Below are 25,893 nucleotides of genomic sequence, written 5' to 3' on the forward strand. Positions count from 1 at the left end.
GCTCTTCTAATCTAAAACATATGTGGCCTTCCTTAAGACTTTGCCACCCTGTTCCTAAGTCCTGGAACTCCTTTGCCATTTTTCTCCACCTGTCTACATCCTACCATCGGGAAGGTCCAGGTGAAGTTTGGCTAATAACCACTGGGAAGCTGTCCCAACTTAAACCCTAAGTGACATGTTTTCATCTCAATTCCTATAGCAACCACCTTTTGAATCACTCATTCATTTGACGCCTACAGTATGCTTATTATTTTGAATTAAATCAGATAATGGATATGAAAATCCATTAAAACTAAAAAGGGATGACCTAGCATTTTCAAAGCATGTTTCACAATATAATAAATGTATAATATTAATAAATATTACATTTAATAAGGGTTGCCTAGTGAGTGTGAAGAACAAGCAAAACCACTCTGTGCATGAGGGTAGAAATCAGAATAGTGGTTTCCTGGGGGCAGGGCAGGTTAGGAGGAAGAGGATTGAGTGGCAGGAATCATGAGAAAGCTTTCTAGAGCGATACAAGTTGAAAGAGCAGACCTAGGCAGGCTGACTAGTGACTATGTCCCCAACATGGCCGCAGAAAGAAGTTCCTGCTCAAACCTCACACACGCCTCTTCCCCTTAAGTAACTTACCGATTGATGCATTCTTCTGAAGTCTGAGGTGGGAGTGTGAGAGGCGTGGAAAGTGTGAGTAGAAGAGGGAGGGCTTCTCTCAGGTGGGGGCCAGAGGCAGGAGCCCTCAACCCTGTCCAGGCTTAGAATGACCTGGGAGCATTTTACCCCTCCCCAAACCAATTAATCAGAGTCTCTGGGGATGGTGTTTGGTGCTAGGTATTTATATAGCACAGCAAGGCTGACAGCCAATGGTTCATAGGTGACCAGTGAGAACCGTTCTGTATACACTGAGGCCAAACATGTTAGAGATCCTCAGACACAGTGGTTCTTCAACTTCAGGTGCATCAGAATCTCCTGGAAGATTCTGATCCTCAGACACAGTGGTTCTTCAACTTCAGGTGCATCAGAATCTCCTGGAAGACGTTCAAACACAGATTGCTGAGCCCCACCCCGGGAGTTTCTGATTCAGTAGGTCTGTGACCACCAGGCCCAACATTTGCATTTTTAACAAGTTCCAGGTGACGCTGATAATTGCTGATCTGGGACCACACTTTGGCAGCCAATCGGCTGAGTCCACGACCCTTCCCCAGCCAATCGGCTAAGACCATGATCCCTATAAAACCTTTGTGCTTTTGAAACTCGCTCTCTCTCTCTCCGGTATCTCACCGCTGCGTCGGTGCAGGTAGGGGATTGAGCTCGGGCTAGCTTGAGTAAAGGCTCTTTGCTTTTGCATCGGACTCGGCTCCCTGGTGGTCTTTGGGGATCACAAATTCTGGGCATAACAGAAATATTCTAGATCGTTAGGGTTTCAGTTGCAGGAGAGTATCCACTGGTCAAAACTTAACCTCTGTATCTAAAAAGTGTATATGTTGCTATATGTAATTATATCTCAATAAAAAAGAGATAGTACAAAGATATTAAAAATATTAAATAGATATTTTTATCACAAAACTTCAAAAAGCTTCTATCCTGTTACTGCACATGAAAAATCTCCAAAAAGTGGATATAGCACCTTTTATCCATAGCACTCCTCACTTTTAAAGTGTTCTGAGATGGGTGTATTACATGGAAAGGTCTGTGCTATTATATAACATTTGTTTCTATTTTCTACTATTATGTTAGATTCTCCAAGGCAAAGACAGGTTTTATGACTGTCTGTACCCACAATACCTGGCATAAGACCCTATAGACATGTGCCTTGTTGCTGCTATTCCTGAAAATGATGCAGATAAAGACAATACAAGATACTACAATAAACATAAGGGTAAGTAATTTGCCCCGGGTCACGGGATCAGGACCATAGCAACCTCAGCCCCAAGAGGTATGTGTGGATTCTCTTGTGACAGAGGCAGAATGAGGGGGGATATTTTAATGTGAAGGTTCTATTTAGTAGCTCTTAGATCTCATGAGGTGGCTGCATTCTCTACTCATTTAGCAGATCATGCTGCCACTTTCTGAGAATTTACTCACCTTTAAAACACCCATAAAACATTCTGGTGCTAGGCACTGGGGAATCCACAGTGAATAAAACACAGCATTTGCCCTCAAAAAGCTCATGGTCTTGTGGGGGAGAGTGTTAAAGAGATGACTTAAAATGCAGCGAAGTAGAAGCAAGTGCTATATGAGCTCAGAAGAAGAAATAACTCATTCAGCTCTGGGATGATTTGAGACACTGATATTTGCCAGTCAGACACAGTAGTGGAAGACATCCCAAGCTGAAAGAAGATAAAGGTAATAAGGTAATACATTTGGAAAGGACCTTACATGTCAAGTGACTATAACTAATATGCCTTATGATCTTATACAAGTTATTTATCATCAGCTTTTTCATCCCTGAATAAATATAATAGTAGTTTAGATGTGTTTAGTGAAGCTGGAACACAGTTTCTTGGCATGGAGACATGGTTGGATGAACTGGGGCCAGGTTGCAAAGCTCTTATGGATCCAAGAACTGTAAAGTGGTGTGGATTTTATCCCTCAGGATGATTTTAAGAAGAGTGGCATGACCACATATGTATATAGAATGTCACTTAAACCCATACCACACAGAAAATTCTATACAGACTTGTGTTTTTTCAGTATCCCCCCGCCCCAGAGTGTTAGTCTTGTTTACCCAAACACATTGTAACCTACATGAGGATAAGATCCTTATCTCACACTAAGGTCATAGAGTACCCTTAATGTGTATTTCTTGATTATCTCTTATACAATTATCTGACTTACTACTAGACATCTTAATAACATTTATAAGGTTTAATACAATCATATGTTACAAAGCCGATGTAAGAAATCCTAGAGCACAGGATTTTGTATTTTACACATTTTATGGAGAGAAGCTTGTCTTCATTTTCCAAAAGCCTTACATTCACCTCATACTTGCAAGTAGCTGGGTGGGTATCTCTCCGTATGTATGGAGAAGTCTCTGGATGGTAAATTAGGAGGCTGTTGATTGTAGAGGTCTATGTAGAATTAGGGAATAGAAGCTACTATGTGCAACAAATCCCAGCTGAAAACATTAGAAGGCAGGGAAAAAGAGACATGGTGAGAGACTGAAAGTAGAATAAAGGAAAAGAAATGGAAATGATAGAGGCAACCAGGCTACAGATCTATTCACTGGTGAGTCCAAACTCTTCTTTGGAGACCACTGGATTTAGTGGTTCAGAGGCAAAAAATGAATATAAATAAAGTGAGAAAAATCAATGATGACTTTGTAGACTACTGAAGCCTTGACTTGAGTGAGTTATTTTGTTTTCCTTTGTTAATCTTTGCCCATAAGTAGAAACACACAACACAAACACTTGGACCTGAGTGTATCTCAGCCCCTCTTTGGGTTCACAAACCCTGGATACTGCCCTCTAGACCACACACTCCCTCTCCTCCTTCACGAAGATAAATTTCGCATCAGCCCAGCAGTCAGCCATCATCTATTCTCAGGGGAAGAGTATATAGCATGACCTCCCTTGAAATATTAGCTCTATTTACACGGGTTTGCGTGGACCACATTACTTATGAGTCACCAAGGGGAAACCGAGCCTCCAGTAGATAAAGCGATCAGCACAAACCTCTGTAAATAAATCTGAAATTTCAATGAAGGTCATGCCAAGCCTGATTTATTCCTCAGCACCCTATGAAATAATGTTGACCAGGTAAGTGGTTTTCATTTTTTTCCTCCATCCACATAAGGGAGAACGTTTTAGCTCTAAGGAGCTTGTCATGCATGTAACAATGAGCATCTGGCTAGAGAGATAATACACCCTGAAGGAAATAACCTTTTATTATTATATTAGATTCTCAGTTCTGAAAGGCCAGGTCATATAGCAACAATTTGGTGTTGTTTTTAAATTTAATCTGGTGGTACAAGTTCTCATAACAAAACTTAATTGAGGAGCTATTGCTCTACAATAGAAACTATTTTTTATTCAATAAACAGAAATGGAGCGTCTACCTACAGGAATCACTGAGCAGAGCATGAGGTTAACCCGTATAAGGGAGATGAAGATAAATATGGCATGGCCGCTGAAGGCCTCCCTGTGTCTCCACTGAAAACCCCCAAATGTTCTCAGAAGTCAAGCAATGTCAATGGCATATTGACTAACCCGTCAATTTGATAAGCAAATAATCATTCAATTAATTTATATTTATTGAGCATTTTCTAAGGATAAGACTTTATCCTAAATATTGAGGTGGGGATAAGAAATAAAATGAAAGCATAAAAAAATTTGCCTTAGAAGTTTACAATACAGTTGAATCCTGTTACAAAAATAGTCATTCTAGTGAGAAAAAAAATAGACAATCAAATTAGGTGGGTTTTGTTTCATTTTTTTGTTTTGAGCTCAAGAACCACTTATCCTTTCTGAACTGAATTTCCTACTTTTCCATCTGTCCTATTGTATATAGCCCATATGTGTAGCAAAAGGACTTCAAGACCCCAAAGAATTGTCCTTTAAGCAGGAAAAAAATATATGATGACCCTAGAAGATCTTAAGTGAATTGTTGAAAAAAAAAAAAAAAAAAGAGAAAGTTCAGGAAGTCAAAGATAAGAACCAGACATTAATTAGTTCTTTAAAGAAGAAGATAAGATGCCAATAATGCTAGAAGTATGCATCACAATATGATTCTCCAGGTTTCGTAGGAACGTACAGAATGAATGGTAACAGCTTCTGCTTTCACTTCTGTCTCGAATCATGACAAAAGGTAACTTCAGTGTGTATGGGTGCCCTTAGAAACTACACCCTAGGAGAACAGGCTGTCCCTCTATCCAGTGTTAAAACACCAATCTCACTCATTCTAAGAAAACTTTCTTTGGTTCTCATTAAAACTCTCATTTATAGGCAAACAATTGATAAATTACTCATAAGATACTTCTTTCTGTTTATAAAGCATCCTTTTCTTAAGGAGTCCATTGTATACCTAAGATTGAAAAATCTGGATTTCCTTACACTGACTCATTCTTACTTTAACTGATTTCTTCATCTTCACCCTCTCTTAAAATCTTCTCAGTTTTTCCAGTTTCACTTTTTTTCAAACAAATATTTCTTCCCTGGCAGCCTGGACTCACACCCTGTTGGAGAGAATGGCTCAGGTCTTTCTATCTGTGGTAACTCTGATCTCCAGTAAGGCATGAGCAACTGTTTTGGATAAGATACATATATGGTAATTTTGTTGGATTTTCAGTCTCTGCTTACAAAGGTTTCAGAACATTTGAACCAGGTAGGGCATTATCGAAAACCTGAGGGCCGCTCTTTGTCATGCTGAGGCGCTCGCCTGTATCTTGTGCCTTTTTTTCCGTTTGATCAGGCTTTATGTGTGCTTTGATCCCGGCAAAACATAACAAAGATATTTTTCAGTTGCAAAACTCCAACTATATATTCACTGAGGGCAAAGCTAAAACCGTCATTAGGCAACAATGATGCTTTGAAATTCTGGCTGTAGAATTTTGTGGAGCATATTCTCCTTCCCCTTTATGTGAATAAAACTCTTTATAATGCTTCGTATTCACGATGCCTCCTGGTTTCCCTGTAATGCAGCCCTGCTTTGTTATTCCCTCCTTGCTGCTAAAGAAAAAGAGGACAAGAGTGACTAAGTAACTTGCCCAAAGTTATTCACATGGATTAAAATGAGAATATTAAAACTATTATAAAGAATGCAATGAATGTCTTTGCAGTCACTGGGTCTTCCTGTGGCATGCTAATATCGCCTGAAATGCACACTCTCCCTCAACTACCACCTGCCAGTTCAAATTGAATCCTTTAGGGGCTAGATCAGGTCCCACCTCCTCAAGGTCCACTTCTTCCAAATCAACCTTCTGTGAGCTTCTCTCAGATTCACCAATGAATACAGGATCAAGTTCTTGAGTCTATACTGTATTTCTGTCTATGCAATCCAAATTGGTAAAGTCTTAAGGATAGTAACATGTTTCTTACTTCTTTTGTACACAGTGATATTCATCCTACTTCGTGGCAACAATAGTAACAATAATTATTTCATTAGTTGACAGCACTAGATTAAAGTCAAAAAGAAAGCATGAACTTATGTTGCCATTAATAAGCTCTTGAAAAACCTGAACAAGCTAAGATTCAGTTTTTCAATCTATAAAATAAAAATGGTAAATAACATGCTTTCTGACAGTAATTATAAAACTAAAATTCTATGATTCTGTCATTTTACTTGCACACATCCTTTGGGATGCTAGAAGGGGAACACATTTACCACTCCTTTTCCTCCTGCTTCTAACTTTTATCTGTTATGTTCCTTCAACCCTGACCCAATTAGATCGGCATTTTTAGAAGTAGAGTGTAGACAGGTGTTACTGAATGAAGATACTGCTAGTCTATTTAACTGGACTATACTTTAAAACACGTATTTTAAATTGACTAGAGTTTTTAAAAAGGAAGTTGAAATTGTATGTGAAAATGCTTAATAATTGAAGGAGGAAAAAATTGTCACCGGTATTATTCATCCTCTGATGGACAACACGTTCAATTTGACATTATGATATTTGAGTTTTAGTTCAACCCGTTATCTAATTAGGTATTTGATGAATTAAAATGGTCTCTAATGTCCCTTCCGGGACCAACACTCTAGTATTTGAGAGGTCTGATGGGCCTCTCCTACCTCCCTTAAATAGCTCCATATCTAAGTTTCCAAGACCCTCCTTTCCCCCATGGTAGTGTTCTCTTTCTCCAAGACATGCCCTCCTAAAACAACTTCCAATGGGTGACCTATTCTACTAGCTTCCACCTATGTTAGTCTTACCCACATTTATCCCAGCTCTTTAGAAACCTGCTACTGCTTTAAATACCTGAGGCATGAAGCAAGCTCATGTTGTCCATTAACATGCATGGATGAGAATACAGGATCTCTTCGGAATCTGTCCAACATGGTAAAAGCAGCTCCTGTCAGATCAGAGGAAAAAGTGACCCATATTCCCTTGTCTGTTGACCAGTCTCCTCAATTTTCAGCAGGTACCTGCTTTTCATTATGATTTGATATTTTACAAATACCAAATGATACACCAGCATTAAGGAAACCAACCTCACAGGACTTTTTGCCAATAATTTTGAATCAGCTAAAACTCTCATCTTCCATATAAAAGTGACAACATGGCATAAAGAAAGTATTGGCAGAGACCCAAAGCAGGAAGTTACCTTAACTGGCCTCAGTTTCTTTATCTATAAAGTGGAGTGGTTGTGCATGCCCAAAATTACAGGAATTACCTAGTATCTTAAGGTAGATCGAGACAACAAACTATCATGCAGCCATTCAAATCAAAAGTACATAAACTGTAATAAGATGGAAAAAAATCTAATGTTAAATAGTAGTAGAAAAATATTGTATTTTTACTTCAGTGACTATACAAATACATATGTGTATAAGTAAAAAACACTACACAATAAGTGAGAATCATTTTAGAGTGGTAATGAGTGATTTATATGGATAACAGCTTGAATAATGGTGGACTCTTCAATTGACAGTATGGTGGTTAGAATGACTGCTCAAGTCTCATCCAGCAATGGAATTCTGTGATCCTTTTATAAATACATTCATGCCAGGGCACCTGGGTGGCTCAGTTGGTTAAGTGTCTGACTCTTCGTTTCAGCTCAGGTCATGATCTCACAGTTTATGGTTTCAGGCCCCACATCAGGCTCTGTGCTGACAGTGCAGGGCCTGCTTGGGATTCTCTCTCCCTCTCTCTCTGCCCCTTCCCCTGCTCTCTTTCTCTGTCAGAATAAATAAATAAACTTTAAATACATTCATGCCAACATGCTTAGCAAGTATAAATGGGGTAAGGAGCTTCTCATCAAGATAAAAGATATGTAAGTATTTTAAGTATGGAAAAAATGCCTTTATGAAAAAGGATGGCTGAAATAGACTCATTTATTTCTGTAGTTTCAAAACAAGGGGAGATCTTTTGACTCTCATCTGAAGTTTTCCTTTAGCCGAGGAAGGATTAGGCACCCATGGTTGGTTCCTTCTACATACTTTTTTTTTTTTTTACAGATAGCAATTACCACATTCCACAAGGACTATCTTTATGTCTCACTTTCCCAGGAAACTGTGACCCCATGAAAATAAGAATGGGGCTTTATTAATTTTTGAGTCCTTCAGAACCCAATACAGTGCTTGGCATACAAACAGGGGCCAAATTAAATGTTGGCTTGAATGAACAAATAAATGAGAGAAAAGGAGTAGTTAGCATTCTTCTCTTAAAAATAGATACTATAGCCACTCAGGAATTAGTGTTCCATCCCAGGACCAGTGGGCTGGGTTGTTGTTGTTTTTCTTTTTGTTTGTTCCCCGCCCCCCCCCCCCAAGCCATCTTTATATACCCCACTGGGCTATCTTCTTGTTGCCAAAAAAACTACAATTTACTTCACAGACCCAAGGTTTGCCTGACCAGACTCATTAAATCTGATAATGCTTATTGTTTTAGTCATAATTGCTAATAAACCACCTTTGCTCATATTGATTTATTTCTTACCTGTGCTCATCTTTGTAGAAGGTTTCTCCCAACCCCCTTCACTCCCACAGTGAAGACCATAAATATATTGGGGAGCATATTGGCTCTCTGATCTTCTTCAGAGAGAGAAACTATGTTTCCTAAGCATACTGATACACCATTCCTACAAGTCCTTCGGGGGTACCCAGGAAAGCAGTTCTAGACAGAAGTCCCTGTTGGTGTCTGGATACAGAGGCATATATAAAAATAACTTGTTTTTTTACTTGTCGATGTTGTTTATTTCACAACTGTTTTCTCATTATTCAGAATACTCCCCCTGTGTTCTCTGTCTTTAAAAGTTCCCTTGCTACTGGCTCCTTCTAGTCAACATTAAATATGCCTAAAGTCTGTTCCATCCAGACATCTCCCTCTCTCTTACTTCACCAGTCAGTACTTTAAAGTGTTGCCCACAACCATTGTCTTCAGTTCCTCTCCCCTTCCAGCCCCTCCTTACCCCACTGCTCCAGTGAATCTATTCTTCCAAAGGTCAGTAGATACAGTACCTGGCCTCTCTGCAGTGGCAAACATTGTTTCCATTCTACTGAAACCCTTGTGCCCACTCTCCTTGGCTTCTTTGGAAACCCCATTCTTTGTTTTTTTGTTCTACCTCTCTAGCCATTTCTTCAACGACTTACATTCTTTTACTGCACTTTAAATATTTGGGTTGTGTTTTCATTTCCCTTCTCATTTTACTTTGTCTTCCTGGGAGAATTCATCTATTCCTATGACTCCAGAAGTTCCTGTGTGCTGATGATTTTCACAGTCCAGCCATATCCTTCTCCTGAGCTCCAGAATCATATAGTGAACACTTCCATTTGAACATCCTAGAGGCACCTCAAATTCAACATGTCAAAAAAATGAACTCATTATTCCACTTCCCCAAATATGCACCTCTTCCGTATTCATAATTTATCTCCATAAAAGATAAGATCATCTATCCACTTACCTGAGGCAGAAACCTGGTAGTCATCCCCACTTTTCTCCTTTTTCTCCTTTTACCCTCCTCCCACTTCAGTCACCAAATCCTGTGCTTTTCCTTCCTCTGTGACCCAAACCCATTCACTTCTCTCTATCTCCACTGCAAATACATTAATTCAGTTTACCATCTTTCTTCACCTAGACTATTTCCTTCATTCCACCCCTACCCTTAGAAGGTATAGTAGAATGAAATCTGAAATGATTCATTACTTTATTCTCATAGTCAAATTATTTTCATTAGCCTAAACATGTTTCAGTTCTATGTAATTACTTTACCTTGATCTTCAGATTGCTTAGAGATTACAAATGAGGCTAGATGCTCAAGAACATCACAACAGTGTCTTTTTCCCTCTGCCATCCTTAATTTTGAAATTGGAATTTATCTTTTGTTTCATTCACAGTCTCATTTCCTTCATGGTATGAATCAACCAGAGCTCATAATGCAGAAGAGTGTTACAAGCACTTAGGTTACAATGCAGCCCATTTGCTTAGGTTATAATAATTAATGTGTGACTTGGGGTAAGATATTTAATATCCCTGGGTCTCAGTCATACAAGGATATGAACAGTGGGTACCATAAAAGATTATTGTGAAGACACAATTTGTTAATAGAAGTAAAGAGTTTAGGCCTGGCACATGGCAAACTATGTTGGCCTTTCTCATTATTGTTTTAGTTGGCTTATTTCTTCTTCTTGCAATTTTCCTGAGCCTACTGCTCATACTCCACACCCAGTTGCCCTCTTTCTGTCACTAGGAACACCCTTTTAGGCATCCCTCCTTTTCTTCAGGCTAGCCTCACACCTGTACCCAAATGATGGCTTAATGACCTTCCCTTTAGAAGGGAGGGAAGAAGAGCTCAAGAACAGGAGTGACTACCACAGTTACAGAGTAAGTTAATGGCAGAGATGGAACCAGATCCTTGTAGCTTATAGCTCATAATTTCTCTGGTCTCAGAGAAAAGGATGGCTGTCAAATGATGGCTCCATCCTGCCATGGTGTCTACAACTCCCATCATTAAAAAGACTTCCTAAAATATCCTGGAGAAACTTTCTCTTAGGAAGTCATTCCCACTGTTTTCCTTCCATTCCACTTCTCTCTCCTTCATTCCACAAAGCACCTTATAATTATATCAGAACTTAGGGCAATTCATTAAAATTAGTTGTTTCTGTGTCTCCTCTCGCCATCCCCCTCACCTATCCACCCAGCCACCCAGTAGCTTGTGAGCTCTGTAAATGGAAGGACATCTCATTAATCTTTAAATTTCTAGTGCCCAGCATGGGGCCTATCTCATGGAAGATAATTCAATAAAAGTGTATTTCATGAATTAGTAAATATATGCTCTAACTGGGTCAAAGAACAAAGTATTTGAAAAATGGCAACATCCCAAGGGAATGTTTTAGATGATTTTACACAAGCCAGAATACATCAGAACTCTCATGAGTTTAAATCCAGAATAGCTGGTTTTCATGGCAGGACACTTTCATCTGCAAATAACAGAATACCCAACTAAAAGTGACTCAGATTTTAAGGGTACTATTTATTGCTTATTTCACAAGAAGTTCAGAGGTAAATAGTCACTCACCATCGGTGAACCAAAGGAGAGAGGGCAAGGGTGTGAAAAATCCACTTTCTCTTCTGTGAGGCATAAATTTGCCTTATCAGGTTTTTCCTCTCCTGCTTTTAAACTTCTGTGAAACTTCCTCCCCAAACCATTTTAATTTGCTTCTATTTTATGCCCATAGACCATCTTCCCAAGTAGATGTTAAGCTGGTCAAAGGGAAGAATAGTGTCTTCTGCATATTTGCATCTGTCACTGAGATAATTATTATGCCCTGATAGGCACTTACAGCTTAGTCATTGTTTGAGTAATTAATTGATTCAAAGTTCTACTCATGTCCTGCACACAAAGGATTTCCACAAAGAATAATACATGTTCCCTATTATGGAACACAGGTTTGAAGTGGGGAGGGAGTGTCTTCACTTGCTTATCCAGAAAACGAACCCAAACTCACTTGCACTTTCTTGGTTCTCTGAAATGTTACTGCATGAGTCTATGATAGGATTCATTTCAGATGAGTTCCTCAGAGTCATGCCCTTATACTGTCAACATTGCCACAATGTTGTCTGGATTGAGTTGAAGCTCTGTTGATTTAATCCAGAAATTTATTTCTGACAGACAGCTGGGTAGCATTTGTCACTGTGTTCTGAATCCAAAGTCAAAGAGATTGAGAGTCAGTGTCATCACAGTTTGGGTGGTAGTGAACCACAAACGTGGTTTATTTCCATCATAAATTGTTATTTGTTGCTTTTACAATGTGCATAAAACCATAGGCTAAACAACGGGAATACTTTATACATTTTACAAATAAAGACGTGAACACTCTGGAAAGAGTACTATGTTTTGGTATCCAAGTTTCAGTATTTTATTAAGAGGCCCTATTCTCTTTAATCTAGACTTTTTCCTCATTTATATCAGCCAATGGAGCAAAAAATAAATATATGTGCCATCAAAACTCACCCCCTTCCCTTTGCACATATTTAGCAGAGGACGCCGTTCTTGGCCTCACATCTCACAGATTTCTCTGACAGCCTCAGCAGGAGAGATATGTGAGACAATCCATAAAAAATGTAGGGCTGGTGTAGACATTCTGTCAATGAACAGAAAAGTAATTCAGAGCCCCTGTTATAATTAAGCTTTCTATAATATTTGCCAACTAAAGTCAATTTGGAAGTAAAGTCCCCATGTGGAGAAGCCAGAAACTCTAAGTACATCCCCAAACAATTTTTTAAACTATTGGCTGTTTCCTAAACCATCACCATCACCACACATTATTTAGGGTGAAGTCTAGCCAACCATTTCTATTTTACTTCACTTGAAAGATGAATTAACTTGCATGAATCAAAGAAGGGGATTGCAACTTCTTAATTTCCCAGAACTCTGTGAGGTTGATGTCCATATGTAGGGTTAATCAACTGTTACAGCAGATGAATCCTGGATCAATCAACTTGAGATAAATTCACTATGTGATTGATTATTTGTTTTGTACCTGGTTGTCCCTAAAGGATTTAAAGTAGAATTCAAAAGTGTACATAGTATAATACAGAGCACATACTGGAAATGGAACACAAATTTGTCTCCAAACTTCCAAGAGAACTACAATAAAAAAAAAAAAAAAAGGAAGCTAGCAGTTACATCACTTAATGTTTGGAAGATAAAACCCAAGCCAGGTTCACAGAAGAAATTGATTCTTCTGGTACTAAGAACAGAGTCCTCACAGAAAAACCCTGTCATGCAGCGAACATCTTTTTTAAAAAACACATTCACATTATGAAAGCATTAATGGTTTTCATAAGACCATTTCCTAGAAAGCCTCTCAGTGTGCTCATTGACATGACACTAAAGTTCAACACAGTGATAGCATTTTCCGTGGTACTGCCATTACTTGTGTAGATAAGTTAGGCAATAGAACAGGAAATTAGCAAGTAACATTTGTTTATCATCTACCAGGGTAGCCTGCTGAGTCATTTGCATTATATTTTAGAGGTGGGCAATAAAAATTAAAGAGATCTTTCTTTTTAAAAAAATACTCTAAAATTAGGGGACAGATGGGCTGTTACTTAGAGTGCTCTGGCTTTTTGAAAATCTTCCTAAGATTTCTTGGACCCAGAAGCTGTACCTATCTAAGCACCCTGAAGTAGAGATATAATTACTTAGAAACTTTGGCAGGGGAGGGGGGGGAGAAAAAACCCAAAAACCGATTTTCACTAAAATGGCAGTTGTGTCTAAATTTATATAGTCTGGCTATGTCATCGACCAAATCACTACATAGTTTTCTTAAATTTCTATTCCCTCTGCCAATACATTAGCTTCTCCCAGGGCATCAATTACTGCAAGCGATTTTTTGGAAAGTATTCAAAGGCAGCTACCCTAGCAGTTCAGTGAACTGTAGCCATCCCCCAATGCAATCTGTTATTTCTACAACCCCTACATGTGTACTAAATTTCACCAAAATCTATCAAATATACAGAAGATATTCCTCTTTGATAAGTTTGCTCAGCTTCCATTTTGTCTCAAGATGAATGACTGTGTTAAAAATAAGAAATAAAGAGACATCTTGATATCCTATCATAAGGTATACAATTTCAGCAAAATAGGTCAATGTAGAACAAAGCCATATTAAAACAAAAAGTTTCTGGAGGGTTGAAAGAGAGCAACTACTCCAGCAGAATGAAAAACCCCATGAACTACCTACTGATAGAACGGCACACCTTTTATTAAAACTTTAATGAGATTGTGCACTCAAAGCTCTCTGGACTCAAGCTAACTTTCCTTACTGTGTAAGAGCCCATATTCCACTCTCTGTGACCTACACACACCCCTTACTATTCTCAGGGGAAAAAAGCCTGTGGTAGAGTGTATTTTCCAAGAGGGCTGCAGCAATGTCTCCTATCTCATGTGTTTTTCTGCAGAATGTATTCTTCTTGCCCCTGAGAGGTGGAGTCTATTCTCCACCCCCCTTGAATCTGGATGAACCCTTTGAAAGTTTTGATTGATAGAATAGGTCAAAGTGATGTCGTGATTCTTCTTGTCATAATCCTTAACTGAGCCGTCAAGTTCCAACTCCTGCCTCTTGCAGCTTCTGTAAGAAGTCTATGCTACTCTGATAGATAGGCTCTTGGAGGGTACTGAGACACAAATGCCAGCCATTTGGACTTCCAGTTCAGTTGAGCCTTCAGATGATCTGGTCCCAGCTATTCTCTGAAGACAACTGCTTTAGATACCCTAACAAAAACTCCTTAGGAGAGCCTGGTTACCCCACAGAACCACGACAGAAAACAAGAAGTTGTTTTTTAAACCACTAAGTTTGGGAATGCTTCAGAATAAGTTAAACTCCCTAAATATCCTTTCTCTCATATCTGTTCCAAATGCTTGAAATTCTTTTTTTTTTTTTAAGAGAGAGAGAGCAAAAGCAGGGAAGAAGGAGAGGGAGAGACAGAGAGAGAGAGACAGAGAGAGAGAGACAGAGAGAGAGAGAGTCCCAAGCAAGCTCCACGCTGAGCATGGGACCAATGTGAGGCTCAATACAATGCCCCTGGGATGATGACCTGAGCCAAAATCAAGAGTTGGATGCTCAACCAACTGAGCCACCCAAGCACACCACCAACTGCTTGGAATTTTATTCCTCCTTATTTTTGCCTTTTAAAAATTTCACTCATGGGGTGCCTGGGTGACTCAGTTGGTTCAGCGTCTGACTTCGGCTCAGGTCATGATCTCACAGTTCCTGGTTCAAGTGCTATGTCAGGCTCTGTGCTGACAGCTCAGAGCCTGGAGCCTGCTTCAGATTATGTGTCTCCCTTGCTTCCTGCCTCTTCCCCTACTCATACGCTGTCTCTCAAAAATGAATAAATGTTAAAAAAATGTTTTTAATAAAAATAAAATAAAATAAAACAAAATAAAATAAAATAAAATAATAAAAAATAAATAAAAATCCCACTCATCAAAAGTTGGCTAATTCACTCCCTCTAACTAACACTAACTTCTCTTTCCATTCTAGGCTCATAATAATTTTTCCATATCTGTATTCTATGAGTTTCCACTATCATAGGATATAGAATACACACTCTTCATTCATGGATTCATTCATTCCAGAGTATATATTGAGTGCCTCCTATGTTCCAAGAAAAAGTGAATGCAATGCAGTGCCCAACTTAAAAGAAATTAATGACTGAAGGGGTGACAGATATAGACAAAATGGAGGCTCGGTGATTGTGGAGCTTCATAGAAACACTGAGAACGGATGGCAGGAAGGCAAGGGGTTAGAAAATACATGAGCTCAGCTTGAAGAAAAAAGGAAGGATGTTCCCTATAAAAAGAACCACATACACAAACAAACTTCCCAGTCGTGAGAGGCAATATGGTACTTCTGGGAAGCTACCAGTACTTCGGTATTACCTAGATGCAAACCAGAAATTTTAGAGTGGCTAGAAGACTGAAGAAAAAGGGCATATATTAGAGACAGATTACAGACAGCCTCCTGTACCATGGTAAAGAACTGGGATTTTGCCCCCACAAAGACCCTAAAGAGAGCCTTAAGAGTGGCAAGGTGAATGCCAGGGTCAGATCAGAGCTATAATTTATTTTCTTGGCATATATATGGAGGGTAAGACAAGAGGAGAGCAAATCTGGAAACAGAGTTCAATTAAGAATCTGTGGTAATAGTACATCCTAGAGATGGCAAGAAATTGCCCAAGGGCAATGGCCATGATCATGGGAAAGAGAATTAGTCTAATCCAACTCCTGCACTTGTAAGAAGGAAAACTAAAACCTCGGAAGGGTAAGAGGTTTCCCCTATGTTCTAACAACAAATCGGGAAATGTTGACATTAAATTCAAGTTAACTGATTCCTCACTTTCTCCATTATATTAAAATGATATTTCCAACCTCCCAGATTATTTTCTCTTTAATAAAGTGATCAAGTACTCCATTTTTATATTTATATCTTTATATTTTTCATAACATGTAGTGCTGACCCTTATATATAGTGAGTGCTTGAAAGTATTTGCTGACTTTAACTGATGCTTAATTCACATTCTGGTGGCGTAGTATATTCATGTATACCATACTACTGTTATTAATATTCTTTTCAAAAAAAAGTTATGAATGTGTAGCAATTTGTAAAAGACATTGTTCTGATATAAAGAGCGGAAATTTGGGTAGCAACAATGTGTCATGGTATTTTTTTTTATTTGAGAGAGAGAGAGAGCATTAGCAGGGGAGAGGGGAAGAGGTAGAGGGTCTGGGGAGAAAATCTTAAGCAGGCTCCATGCTCAGCACGGAGTATGACTCCATGCTTGATCCCATGACCCTGGGATCATGACCTGAGCCAAAATCAAGAGTCGGGTGCTCCACTGACTGAGCCACCCAGGCATCCCATGTAATGGTATTTTTAAGAAAAGTATTTACTCATGCACGTTTTCCCCTTCTGTAAATATGAATCCTATTCCTCTGCTAAAGACCACTTAGCACCAACTTCAGAGAGGTCTCCCCTGATCCCCCAAACTCACAGCTATCTGCAAGTAATCATGTCTTCTCAAGCTTCCATGATACCAAACGTTTAGGGTACCTTAGAACTTTATCAATTATTTCTCATATTTTTCTAAAATTGTTTTATAAATGTTGACCTTGTTTTCTCAAATGTACCATTGTGGGTTAGATGGGCAGTGAACACACTTGCTTCTCCTTTTCATTGCATATGGTAAGGAAACAGAACATAGTTATAAATACTTGACCAGGCAGTTTATAGGAGTCTTGAGCTTGCCCTTGCCCTTACTATATTTATAAACAAAGACACATTAAATAATTATAAAATAGCATTTAAAGGAAATAGGCATGATGGCAAAATGAGGAAAAAATATTTAATAAGTTAATATAGTATTTTCTTGTACTTATAGTCTAGTTAACTAAATGATAATAAAGTCTTTTGTTTAAGCTGTTTCATAAGCATTATGTCCTTTACCTTAGAAAAAGATATATTAAGGAACACAGAGTAATTAAAACATATTGGAGCTATATATAAAGGATTGAATTACCAACTTTATTCTAATCAGTCAAGGCAGACTTCAGAAGTAATTGTGTGCTAACATGAAGTTTTGTAGAGTGAAATGATGTTATTTTACTTGGTCTTTGTCTATGAGATCTATAAAGAACGATGTCTCTCCAAGGGAATACACAGGATCTTGAAGATGTCAGAAGATGATTGCAAACCTCATGTGGAATTCTGAAATGTAACTAAAAGTAAAATGAAGACAAAGATGATTTTCTCCAGTACCCTGAATCTAGAAGAAAATCATTGCATCATTTTCAGCAAATAATTAATTTTGATTTCTTATAAAGGGACTGCTATAGAACATGTAGGAGTCAGCCAGTTCCATTGTCTTCCTCCTTTTCCTCACATACTCACTCATGGTGACTAGCGAAATGAGCCAATAATTATTTTTCCCCTTGCAAGTTCTTCTCTGCATAGAGTGGGAGCTCATCTAGCTAACCACTGGGGATGGCCAAAACCAACAAATAAAATAGAAGAGGCAGAAGACTGGATAGATCACAGAGGTATGTCATAGGTCTTTTAATATAACAATATTTTTAAATAATAGATCATGTTATAGTTCCATGGGCTCCTTTGCTACCACGAAAACAAGGATTTCCTCTTGTGCACAGAGTCCAATAAAAATCAGGTAGTAGATTTCCAGTACATGAAATATACTCTACTACATTTTTCCATGTTTTTTAATTCAATTTTTATGGGCCTCTGTGGCTGAAGGAACTATGGCTAAAGGAACAGGGTGTGCTGGGTATTTTAACACAAGATGATATATGCTCACAGAATTACAGCGATGGAATGGACCATGAGAATCAATTTGTCCAATCTCCCTCATTTCATAGGAAATTGAGGTCTGGAGCAGTTCTTCGCAACTATGTACATATGATGACAACAGAGAAAGTGGACACATTTTTATGCAACAATAGGATTATCTGTAAAGGCCAATCATAGCTAAAGGCAACCATCTGGGGGCACCTCAGGCCTGCTTGGCCACCAAGAAGGCTATGGGATCATTATCTCAGCACATCTATAACCCATTCACAGTACTTCAGGTTGCTAAGGTACACATCAAGGGGGAGCTCTGGTCTAGAGTACATATACTCAAACAGCAGATTTATAAGAGTAACATCTGAATTTCTAACTCTCCATAAGGTACTTGTATTGTCTTGGCCAATTGGCCAGGGGCAATGGTTAGAAGTAGGATGGTCCACACTAGAGTTGACGTGATACAAATCATGGTTGTAAGAAATTTCTAGCTATCTTACATATACTTAATGTCTCTACTTTTCAGATCCTTCCAAGATCTCTGGTCTTAGAAAATGGAAATGTAAATCGTTGCTCTATCCCACTCTTCCCTCCCCACTCAATAAGGTTTATAGTAACTAAACAGAGTTGTGATTTTTAGAATAGAAGAAATATTAATGTGAATAATTGCTACAAGTTCCATACATGCATGGGCACACACACATGCACGCACACACGCAAGCACTGATGGAAGTCTATTCTGAAACAATTAAAATCCTATGATGTTGCATGGCTCTCACTTTAATTTTTAAAAATTCATTTCAACGTACCATTTTCTTTAGCACTTAGGCAGAGGCAGGTTGCTTCCTGGGTCTGTGGGTTGTCGAATCTCCACCTCAGTAGCCTTCCCTAGCTAGTCTCAGAAACCTTAAAGGGCATCTAAACTATTTATGAACTTTGTGCTTCATCTGATTAAAACCTATATGAACCATTCTTTATTTTATATGGCGCTTGCGGCAGTGCCAAAATCAAAAACACCAAGGTAACTGGGCAGTGGTGTTACTAGCATTCTGTTCATTAGCCCTTCTTCTCCATCATAACTGTTTCCACAATGAGTTCTTAGCTCTGAAAGAGACAGGGAGAAAATACACCTGCTTATGAAATGTTTTCTTGTATATTGCACGCTTGAGAATGTAACAAGATCCTTGTCATTCCATTAAAAATTACTACTTTAGTACATTCCAGGTTGAAAACAAATGACTACAGAATGATTTTTCTAAACATTTGGAAACCTTGCTTTTTAAACAACTCCACTTCTGTTTCACAGAAAAAGCCTCAACTATTTATTCATTTCATTTGACTACTTTTTAATCTCAGTTTTTATGAGGACACTAATGACCCTCACAGATTGTTACCCTCCAGTGAAATAACAGAGCTTTGGCAGTGGCTGGATTCCAGTTGAAGAGTTCTGAAACTCACTGTAAATCTTCCTGTTTTGTTGTTCTTCAAACTAGGCTTTGCCATCTGCCTTATGAATTGAATTTTTGTTGCAGTATTTCACATGGTCTAAAATATGGTTATTGCCATCCATAAACTGAGGTTCCTGGAGAGTATTAATTAAGTCCAAAATATTGCACCAATGTGCACAGTGAAATACAACACAAATGTCATGGCGTGACCATCATTATAACCCTCTTTGCATTCCATGATGGCTCCTCTCTCAAAAACCCGGAGACAATTTGGTTGTAGCAGCCAATGAAGTTAAATCTGAAGACTTAAATTCAGGTGTATGAGATAAATTGAAACAGATCTTATTGCTCCCAAACACTCTCTTGGAAATAATGGCATCTTGACATTTTATCAGTCACTCAAGCGGTCATTCTCAGCAGTATCAGCCGGAGCTTGAAGGATAGAGCTGTAAAGAAAGGACTGTCAGCCATAAACATTCCTCAAAACCATGAAAACCACAAATGAGAGCTTAAGTAATGGAGGACGCAATACCCTTGATATTTCAACAATTACCTGCAACAACAGGCTTTGTTCAGAACCGTGGTCATTTTTTCAAAAGCTTTACTTGTCAGGCCCAGACTGGGGTAACTAGAAACAGAAAAGAGAAGAGGGAGGAGAGAAAAGGTGGATCTGACATCCTTAGGCTAAAAAGTGAACTTAAGTTCACTGCATATTTAAACTTATGAGAATTTTTCAGCAGCAACAAACTACAAAAAAAAAAAGAATAAAAATAAAACCACTGAAGATTGAACCAAGGACATTAATATTATTAAGCTTGTGGTGAAGCTTTGAGATCATTAGAAAGGCATTTACACTGCTCAGCTGTTTCCTGTGTGGCCATTCCTGATGTCAAATTATAGAAGAGAAAAATAGCAGGGAATGCATTGCAGGGAAGAGAAGGTAGTAATGGATAAGAATGTAAGTATGGGAAGGCAAAATGAATTTAACTTCATTATACCTTGGGAACATATCACTGTGTTGTGGAAGAAGAAAGACTAATTTTAAATGGAGTTGGTGCTATTATCTTGGCAATTGGGACCCAAGAAAACGAAATGAAATTGAGTATACACCACAACCGAGTCACCCAAACTCAAGAGACAGCAAACGTGGAAAGGTTAAATGTCCTAGAAATTGCATTTGTGGAGTTTCTCAACACAAGAGATTAATGGTTACTCAAAGCAATGGATAAATATTAGCTGAAGACCATTAGCGGGGGGAAAACACATCAGTGCATCACAGTTCTCAGGGCTTATCAGATCAATTTTAAATAGGTTTATCTTGGACTTTTCTAACATTTAATGAGGAACAAATTGTTTTGTTTTGTTTTGTTTTTCTGTTTCCTCTACCCATGTTGACTTTTTGATATTACCTAGGAGAGAACAATTAAAATAAATGGGTCTGTGACAAAGTGTTAATTTGCTTGTCTCTGAAGCAATTGGAAAGGGTCATTTTATGATTGTTTCCTCCTATTACACAGTTTATCATAAGTATTTAGATTGACTAGCAGATTCTTTAGATGCGAAAAGAGTTTGAATGGTCATTTGGCTGTTTCCACAGACTTCATATAGCACCTACCTAAACAATCTCAGACTAATGAGAATCTGCCTACTTTTCGGTAGCTCTCCGTTCGTGTTAATCAAACTGTCAGTCACTTCTCTTTATGTTTAACAACAACAAATGAAAACAAACACAAAATATATATTATTATCTATCTGGTGCCCATCACTGGGCTAAGTGTGAGGGGAATTTTAAAAAATAAATAAAGCCCAAATCCTTATCTTAAGAAGTTTAGCATCTAGTAAACCTAATTCACTCATATGAATATAAGTCTATTTCTTTTGTTTCTAGGAAAAATAGGGGGGAAAGTGCAATTATTTTACCAATAGCCTCTTGAATGCATACAAGAAATACTTAAGTCCAAAGCTTCCTGATTAGGCATTAACAAACCACTTGGAGGAAACCAGAGAATAGTACCTAAAGATTGTAAAGCTTGAATATCAGCTTTACAACTTGGGGTTCTGTGCAATCAGCTCTTCTTTGTCTCTTAGTCCAGGTTTACTTGGTTCCCCCACCAACTACGTGGCCTGCTTGATCATTCCTTGTGAAATCACAAAGACTTCTATATATGAATTTGCCTCTTAAATTTTACTGTACTCTTGTTTGTTTTTACTTTATTTTTCTATGGTTACACTCCCAAATTCAATAAGGACTTTGCAAGACCTATCTAAATCTTTTGATAAGCAGCAAATAAAGCAACACAAATGTTCAAACAAATGGTTCAATTTTGAAGTAGCAGGTGACATTTCTGCTTCCTTCAATGAACCATGCATTTCATCTTTATTAAAAGAATCTCTCCTTTTATTCTATGTCAGTAGCTCATAATAAGGCATCAGTAGAGTAGTTCATAAGCACTACTATGCTATGGCTTGGCTGACCTGTGAAACAACTTCGCATGATCCCAATATTTCTCTTTGTGAACAGTACACCCACATAGGACCTGCAATGTCACAATAAACGAAATAGCACAGAAGACCATGTACACTTTTCATATACTGAGGACTATCCAAAGTTGCAAATCTGAATACATTTGTTGTCTGAAAGCAAAGTTCATGAGTAAAGGAAGCTTTGAGAAGATTATTTCATGAGAGAACAAAAGACAAGTCTCCTCTAGTGATCAGAAAAGAGAAAAAGTGTGCATAATTTTGCGTGTTAAAAAGTTAAAAAGAGAGCAAAAATCTCACATAACTTCTAGGTCATATTTTGCTTTTAATAAACATTTTTCTATCTAGAGTCTTCAAAAGAGTGACCAATATCTATCCTACCCTTTCAGCTAGAACATAAATGCCCTTCGTCCTGCTCATAACCAAACCAAAACAAAACAAACCTATGAAAAGCAACAGTTGTTCTAAAAATTGCTTGGAGCCCAATTATAATAATTGTTATTATTTTTTATTATTTTAAAAAAGAAAAATGCATATCTAAAGGGCAATGCAGTTAGCAGGAAAGATGACAGAAACTAACCTGGAAAGGTAGGAATCCAATAAGAAAGGTAGACAGCAAGAAGTATTTTGAGACAGAAAAGGAATTTAGCTACTGTCTATCAACCCTCACCCAAACACAAAGGACCAATGGATAGGGCCTCCAACTGTACAGTATTTCTGGGCTCACCCAAGCAACAGGTTAAGTGAAGAAACCATCTTGTTTCTCTATTTCCTTCCCCACTTCATGTCTATACCTATTTTTCTTTCTTATTTATCTATTCAGCCAGACAAGTATGAATGAACTAACTTTTAAATTTCCTATAGGAGTAGCAAAGATGCAGGATTCTGTCTTTATGCTTAAGGAAATTTGCCTGTAGATGGGGAGTGAAAATTTATATTTGTATTAATACGTAACTAAAAAATAAGTAACTGAAAATATAAGTCCTTGATTCTTCCAAAAGAATTTGATAATTAAGAAGTTCTACAGAGAGTGTCTAGCTTTGCAAAGAAGGGCCAAGACCTGAATTTAGAAACAGGAACAGACAAGAGCTGAATTTTTTGCATAAGAAAATGAGGGAAGATACTGGATTTTGTTGGGATGGGGGTAGAGAATGAAGGAGAAGGAAAAAAAGAGTCGTCCAGCAATTTACAGAAGTGGGAGAAGGACTTTTAATGAGAGACACTGTAATATTTGATTGTAAGATTTTGCTCTGCCAGGATATAGACTCCATTTCTCTCCTCAAACTTTCAGTAAAGTCTGCAGAATGCAAAAAACAAAAGCAAACAAAAAACTGGTATTTTTGTGTAAATGAGAAAAATGGAATAAGACCCATGCTTAGATAGAGGCCACAGTGGAAACAAACAAAGAGAAAACACAAAAGATGGTAAATCTGGAATTCAGAGAAGGCAAGAAGCTGGAGCCAGTTACTGACCTTGATGATAGAACCTGCCTTCAAAAGGCTGAAAATCTTGAGAAAGGCAGGGAACAGGAATACAGGCCAACCTAGATTTTAAGAAAGGAGACCAAAGCTGACATCTGGGTTCTCCATGTAACTAGTCACATGAGGCTACCATATGTCTGTGTCAAATATGTAATGAACACCAGAACGTGCTAGAGAGAAAGTAGAAATAAAAGTAGGCAGAGAGTCAGGAAAGGATTTTAGAAAAAGTAGAGTTCAAAGCATAAGCTTTGACCTGATCTCCCTTGCTAATGTAAAATATGACCACTTCGTTATAATGTTAACACAATGTCATTTGGTAAGCTGTGTGTTGGCTTCAAAGGTTTTGTAAAGATACCCAAAGCCCATAGGGACTGGTCATATGTAACCCAAATTTAAAAAAAAAACTGAAGAAAATAAAATTTCTTCAAAGGATCTCCCAGGAGAGTTCTAGTTTTCTTTGATCTTTTCAGCTAGGGTCTAATGCTAGTAGTGTCTTTCCTATGAATTCTCAACATAGGAAATGTAAAGAATGCAAACTTAGAATCCCACTTGCTTCTTATGTGACAAGAGGAATAGCATAGTTGTCAGATGTCTTTGAACTCACTTCTGACATGTCTAATGGTGTGACCCTGAGAAAGTCATCTGACTTGTCTGAGCTCCAGTATTACCCTCTGTAAAGTAAGGATGAAGGCAGCTACTTCATAATGTCATTAAGAGAATTACGAGACCTCATAGGTAATACACTTAGCACAGTACCTAACACACAGTAAATATTCAATAAACTGAAATCTTTATTTCTATAAATAGGAGTTCCTATCATAAGCCACTCCAATGTAAAATTATTTTCTTTTAGATGTATATTCATTCATTTTTACAAATATTTGAACTCAATTGTATTATGTAGATGTTAAAGGAACTACCAAAAACATAATTTTTCCACCTTCTAAGAATTTGCCATACACACCACATAATATTCTTTAATACAAACAAATGTCATTAAATGCCAAAGGGAGTAAATAGCATATACCACAGTATAGAGATTTCACTGTGTCTCTGAAAAAAAAAGGAAAGATTATCAGAAAAAAAATATTTTCAGATCAGCAGAAAAAAATGTATTGCTCATGCCAACTTAGTAGCTATTTAATTCAATATTTTGACACTGTTACTGGGTCAGGCAAAGGTCCATCAATAAATCAATAAATATTTAATGAGCATCTACTATAATCAAAGATTATTGATGCTCTAGGGTTAATGGTGGTGGCACTGCTGAGCAGAATGCAGAATACCACTGCCAGCACAGGGAAAGTTTCTGGGCCTCTCCCTTTCAGCTCACCACCAGCTTGAGATTACCAGCATGTTCATGGTGATACCTAATTGCAGACTGCTGGCTACAAAAGGAGAGGAGCGGGCAAAAAGGGGTGGGGTGTCAACCAGTTTGGCAACAAGTACATCTAGCCAAACAAGCCCCTCCCCCTGGGGTGCCCCAACCACCTGTACCCTCTTACTAATTATACTTTTGGTATAAAAGAGTACCTCTATGAGAAGGATAGCTTTGTTGTAGCTAGGTTTCATTGCATGGGCAAGGAATTTGATAAACTTAGAAAGAGGAGGGTCGTAGAAGGGGTTCTGATTATGCATGAGTATTGGCTGGCCCATGCATTACTGCTACAGCTAGGAACAACTTTCTTCAAATTACCAAATGAAGTGTTAAATTTAACCCAGGAGAAGAGGTTGAAAGACTAAAATGCTTAATGGCAGAGATACCAAGCCCTGTAGGTCATTGATGACTGCATTGGTAACTGGCAGAAACCAAATTTTGAATCTCATCAATATCCAGACCTTTCTGCACATATTACACAACCCAAGGAGCATAAGAATTTGTTTTTGGTTCAGCTTCAAAAAGAAACCTTATATGTGGTCCCTAAAACTGCAGCTGGTAGCTGCACCATTGTTTGAACTGTATGATGATGCCCTGGGATAAAGACCCATCATTTCTAGTCTCCCTTGGCTTTGGGGCAGGTTCAATTTTATATACAACTGAATTTCTGAATGATGGAGAAAGTTGCTCTGTGAGAACAGCTGTACACAGTATATAATAAACATGGTAGAAGAAGTGTTTTGGGTTTTTGTTTTGTTTCATCTTTTTCCCAATCCCTAAAATGCCAGCTACTATCCACTGTTTGAATAGTAAAGTTAATATAAAAAACTAGACAGTGGTGTAACCAGATGTGAAAATATTTAACTTTTTGTTCTGTATTTTTTGTATATTAAAGAAAGTGGACTCCAAAAAATTTTTTTCTAGCATACCATATCCTCTTTAGGTATCAATGTATTATAGAAACCTTAACCAAATCTTATGATAAATACACTATAGTCATGACTGTGCTTGTGCTACATCTCATCCTTATGCTAGCCTTTTACTCTGGTATTTTATTCTGATATATTAGGACCAATCAGCAATCTCAAAATGCTCAACAGTATGTGACTTCTCTTTCTTTTCTTCTTTCTTTCCTTCTTCTTTCTTC

At 38.0% G+C, this 25,893-nt stretch overlaps 1 pseudogene; it reads left to right on the forward strand.

Moving 5' to 3' along the window:
- The first annotated feature begins 1,806 nt into the window (after positions 1–1,806).
- Positions 1,807–25,409, forward strand: LOC122203136 (annotated as a pseudogene).
- Positions 25,410–25,893: the final 484 nt, after the last annotated feature.

Source organism: Panthera leo, chromosome D3 (genome assembly GCF_018350215.1).
Source record: "Panthera leo isolate Ple1 chromosome D3, P.leo_Ple1_pat1.1, whole genome shotgun sequence".
NCBI lineage: Eukaryota > Metazoa > Chordata > Mammalia > Carnivora > Felidae > Panthera > Panthera leo.